This window comes from Quercus suber, unplaced genomic scaffold (assembly GCF_002906115.3).
Source record: "Quercus suber isolate HL8 unplaced genomic scaffold, Cork oak 2.0 scaffold_15, whole genome shotgun sequence".
Taxonomy (NCBI): domain Eukaryota; kingdom Viridiplantae; phylum Streptophyta; class Magnoliopsida; order Fagales; family Fagaceae; genus Quercus; species Quercus suber.
The window spans coordinates 893510-899144 of record NW_027069480.1 but is presented as its reverse complement, the minus strand read 5'-3'; the positions used below and the strand labels follow the sequence as shown (position 1 = coordinate 899144).

General features: G+C 37.6%; 1 pseudogene; it reads left to right on the top strand.

Annotated features, from left to right (window-relative positions):
• Window positions 1-1248, top strand: part of LOC112011896 (protein DA1-like) — a 9529-nt pseudogene extending 8281 nt beyond the window's left edge.
• Window positions 1249-5635: the final 4387 nt, after the last annotated feature.

Here is a 5635-nt window from a genome sequence, read left to right as displayed (position 1 = left end):
AAACATCTCATGCTAGGATTGATCCAGTATACAACCTATATGAAAAGAGAACTCCAGTCATGCATAAAACATTTCAGACAAGAAGTACGCTAGCAGAACTAAGGCATAGACCACCAGTTACACAGCACAGTTACTAATTATTCATGCATGGCTGCGACTTAAAGGTACTTCTATATTTCATGACACACGTCATGTTAAGTGGGCACTGGAAAACATATAACTTATTTCCCTCCTCAGTGAAATTAAGTCTCCCATGCTTACAGTATATAACATGTATCAATTTCTTCCTCAAAGATCACATCAAGGTTTCAAGGAATGACCACTGAGCCCTGCCTTTGGCTCAAGGGTACCTCTGTGCTCTCCCATTGGGGAGGGCATAGAAATGATCACAGGAGGGCTTAGTCCCCCTTTATCAACAACAACTAAGTCTTAGTCTTAAATATTTGGGGTTGGCCATGAATCCTCAACCAAGCCTTAGTTCCCCGTCACTCGTAGCAAAAAAAAAAAAAAAAAAAGGAAGGAAAAGCTTTCTGGGAATGACCTTCATTTATTACACTGTGATCGCTTGAACTCTATGTTGTTTCTTTTCTTGGTCACGACTCTTTTTTTCTTTTCTCTTATTTATTCATTTATTTATTTATACTTAGGAAATAAAAAAGAAATGATTGCTGGCATATATGCTGTATATGTGAAAGGTTACCGGACTCTCAGTCAAGACGTTGAGGAAGGTATCTGTCAGGTTCTAGCTCACATGTGGTTGAGTTCCAAGCTCATGTCAGGCAGCAATGTTGCATCAAGCTCGTCGTCTACTTCCACTGTATTGAAAGGAGGTACAATACAAAAAGAAGCTCGGGGAGTTCTTTAAACATCAGATTGAATCAGGCATATCCCATGTGTATGGAGATGGATTCAGAGCCGGCCAACAGGCACTGCATAAATATGGTCTTCCAAGCACCCTTAACCATATACAGATGACAGGGTGCTTTCCTCCTTGATGAAAAGTCTGTCTAGGTCCTTTGATATATATATATATATATATTTTTTTCCTTTTTATAGGGTGCTTCCTCTTTCAATTTACTGAGTTTCAATCTTGGTCTTTCCATATTAGAGCCTAAAGGCCAAAACGTGTAAGAACAAGTCTTTATAGAATAGTTTTGACAAGTGCTAATTTTTATGCCATGCGTAATGGCAACAATTACTTGTTTTTTTTTCAATGAATAAATTAGTTAGTTAATGATTTTTATTTTATCTTCCTGTATCAGTTTTTCTCCTTTCTCTCTGTTCTATTGACATTAATTATGCCTGCACATATGTATGTATTTGTCTTTCTCTTGTGAGTTGTCACTAGTTTCTCTTTTGGGGGGGCTAGTCAATTAACAGCTGAGAGGTTTGACATGGCATCCAGGCTATTGGCTTCTTCAAGACCATTCGAGCATTTATCCTTTGGTAAAGTGGTAATTAGCCTGCATCTATGGAAAAATGACATGAAGCTTCTCTCTAGTCCTTTTTATTTATTTATTTTTAAGAAGTAACGGATTGAACCTATGATGATTGTCCCATTATAGTTGTTCTTTATCTTCCATTATAGTTCTTTATCTTGGTAAGACTTTATTTGGTTTTGGGTGTAAATGAGATTTGAATTCATATTATTTATTCGACAATAAAAGATTATACCAATAATATTTGAACTTTTTTTTTCCCCAAGTCTAAACACTGTCTTTATGATCCAAATAAAGCTTTATGGATCTAAAGGCATATGTGGTGTCATGTGATTAAAACTGCACGGAATTGCCCACTTGAGCCATAAAATGTGGTGCCTTGTTTTTATCCATTAAATTCTAAATGACATGGTACTAAGTATACCAATAATATAATAATAAAAGAAGAGAAAACAACAACAAAAAAACGAAATCCTAATTGTGAAATGGGGCTGAAAGATTCAACCAGATATATCCCAAATTAGGCTGCCAAATCTCAAGGTTGACAATGAGTGCCTGTATAAATATTTGGGAATAAAAATTTTAATGTTAAAAAGATGAAATAGTCTTTTCTACACTAAAAACACCTCTATCTCTTGAAAGGCGAACTTCATAGTTAAAAAATGAATTCGTCTAAAATCGCTTTTTGGAGACATAATTCATTGTTAGCAATTAAAATTTGTCTTTTAAAAATCCTTCAATTTTTAACATTGAAATGATTTCCACGAGTATACTTCTAAAAGATGCCAACTTAGAGCATCCATAGCCGATTTTGCTATCTCATTTTATTTTACCATCTCAAAAAGCTACTTTATCAATTATGCCATAACATTTTGCAATCCACCCAACACCCCAAAACTCTATTTTTCTTCCCCCATTTTATTTAAATATTCTTTTTTATTCCTTTTTTTACTATTTTTTTTTTTCAATTCCTTTTCTTCTCTTTCTCCCTCAACCTCTAGCATCGGCCAACCAATCCAACCAACCAAACGCCGGCCACCAAACCCAGAAACCAGCCACAACTAAAAACAAACAATCATCACCATGCCACCACTACCCTCGGCCCAACAAAATCCCACCAGAACCAAAAACCCAAAATAAAAAAACAAAATAAAACCCACCAGGTATCCACTACAAACCCAACAAACCCATAGCAACCCAACCTACCAAACGCTGGCCACCAAACCCAGAAACCGGCCACAACTAAAAACAAACAATCACCACCACCCCACCACTACCCTCGGCCCAACAAAATCCCACCGAAACCAAAAACCCAAAAAAATAAAAAAAAATAAAAAAATAAAACCCACCAAGTACCCACTACAAACCCAGCAAACCCAGAGCAACCTAACCAACCAAACGCTGGCCACCAAACCCAGAAACTGGCCACCATGTCAACACCACCAAACGCCGATCTCTATGCTGATCTCCACGCCGGCCACCAAACCCACCAAACGCCAGTCTCTATGTTGATCTCCACATCAGTCTCCACGCTGATCTCTATTGCGCTGACCTCCAGCCACCATGCCCATCTCAGCCGTGCCACCAGCCTCGCCACCACACTGATCTAGAAATCTGATCCGACGTGAGCTCCGATCTAGCTTAGTGATTCGACGTGAGCTCCGATCTAGCACAGACAACAGAGAGAATCTTGACAATGGCGAGAGAGAGAGGGGACGAGAAAGAGAGAAAGAAGAGAGAGAAAAGAAAGAGAAAAAATGAGAGAGGAGAGAGAAATTGCCGAGTAAAATTATTTTAATGAGAGGGAAGCATTATTATTATTTTTTTTTCCTTTTTATACCATTCAGCTAACAGTACCATCTTACATTTGAGATGGTACTGTAGCTAAATCTCAAAAAAAAATTGGCATATATGATATGGCCTTCCCATTGTTGAGCAATTTTGGGGCTTAAATGCCAAATGTTCCTAACATTTGGCATATACAAGTCCCACTACTCAATGAGTAAAATCTTTTGATAATCTTAAATTTCCTTGTAAGCAATTTAGTATTAAAATTTAAAAGTAAACGTTCACCCCAACAAAATTATGACTCCTAAAACCCTATGTTATCATGCATTCGTCACTAATTTTTTTATTATATAGAATCAATTCTTCACTAATTTTAATTAGCTTCCCCACTTCAAATTAATTATAAAAAAATTATTATCGACAGCAAATTATTGAAATTCCGAGAGGTAAATGTATGTTATTAACTTATTATCAATATTTTATTTTATTTTTGTAAATTATCAGTATTTTATTTTCTTTTCTTTGATAAACTGCAAATATATATATACACACACCACAAACGGCACATTTTCCTAATGCTTAACAGAAACTCAGTTGGATCTTCTAAAAGAACACAAACAAAAGTATCTATTTTTAAATCCCATTTTCCTGAAACAATGGGGCAGCCAAATTAGCCTCTCTCGTCTTTACCAAACAAGCTTTTTTTTATACAAAGAAATTGCTAAAACAACTTTACATAATCTAAAATAGGACAAATTTCATATGGGGGACTCATGAGAACCACTAATATAGGTGTAACACCCAGAATGAGGCACTTCAAGTCAGCACCAAAACCTCTCTCTCATGTTTCTCAAAAAAAAAAAAAACCTCTCTCTCATTCTTTCAAACCTCGTGAATCACCGGTGTACTTCTTGGAAACTTAACATATTGCCCAGCATTTTATTTTCCATGGAGTGTTAAACTAGTTAAATTCTCGTTCTGAACAACAAAAATTAAGTACCTAACCCGGCAACCTGGACAAGTAAAGAGGATTCATATACATGGGAATGAAAATACATTCAAAGACCAAGAATGAAGTAAAATTCTCTTTTCCACGTGAAGGGTTGATATCATGACTCATGAGTAACACGCAAGCAATTACGCTTGTTGACATTCTCTAATTTCAACAGTGTCCAAGGTTCTCCCCTGTAGGAGTTTTTCTCTCTCGCTGAGTCCGAGCACCTTCTTCTCCAAACGATCGCTCTAATTGGTCATTCTAGGAGCTTTTTCTTGGCCGCCTAATCCTTACTAGGGGCTTTTACTTGGGTTTTCAAAAAATTTCTGTTTTTTCTCCCTAAATCGTGGGGTCTAAAGCTCCCCCTTTTGGAGCTTAGATTTTGTTGGGTCTTTCCAATAGCGTTCGCACAAGCTTCCATTGGCTCCCTGCGTGAGATCAGGTTCCTTTGTCTGTCCAACAATATTCTTTTTGTGGGTTTCCCCTCTCTACCAGAGGTTTATCGGATATATGTGTGGGTCTTCTGGTTTGGTGTGGGAGTGGGTGTATTGAGGCCGCCAGGAGCTTATGTTGGATGATTTTCTAGTTAGTGAAGGCATTTCCGGACCGGGTGTGATTTGGCCAGGGGTGGACATCCCAAGTAATATGTGAGTAGTTTCTATATGATTTAGTAATTCTCTATTGCCTTTTAGGGGTCTGTTTTCTGGATTTTCTCTTTGTGCTTGGTGTGGGTTTGATGCTCTGTCTGTACCCTTGGATTTTCTTATTCCTTTTTGGATTGGCTTTGTATAATGTATGGTATAGAAAAATTACTACAATAGTGGAAGAAATGAGGGCTATAAGTTGGAATTGCCGGGGATTCCCCAATCCCCGGTCGGTTAGGGCGTTGAATGATTTGGTGCGGTGCTGGAACTCCAAAATTGTCTTTCTCATGGAGACAAAATCAAAGAAAAATCGCATGGAAAGAATAAAGAACAAAATTGGGTTTTCAAATTGATTGATTGTGCCTAGTGTTGGCAGAAGTGGGGGAATTGCTCTTCTTTGGACAAGGAAAATTAATTTGGAGGTAAAAAGCTACACAAAATTCCACGTTGATGCAGTAATCTCAGACGCCAGCAGCGATTATAGATGGAGAATAACGGGTTTCTATGGCCACCCAAAGACACACAAAAGGTATATATCTTGGCACCTTCTCGCTTTCATTAATAATCAACTCCAAATACCTTGGTTATACTTAGGTGATTTTAATGAAATACTCTCAATGAATGAGAAATTTGGGGGAGCAAATTGCCCTCAGCAACAGATAGACGGTTTTAGGGAAACTATAAATTATTGTGGTTTCCATGACCTGGGTTATTGTGGTCCGAATTATACATGGAGTAATATGCGAGGGGGGGGGGGGGGGGGAAGAATT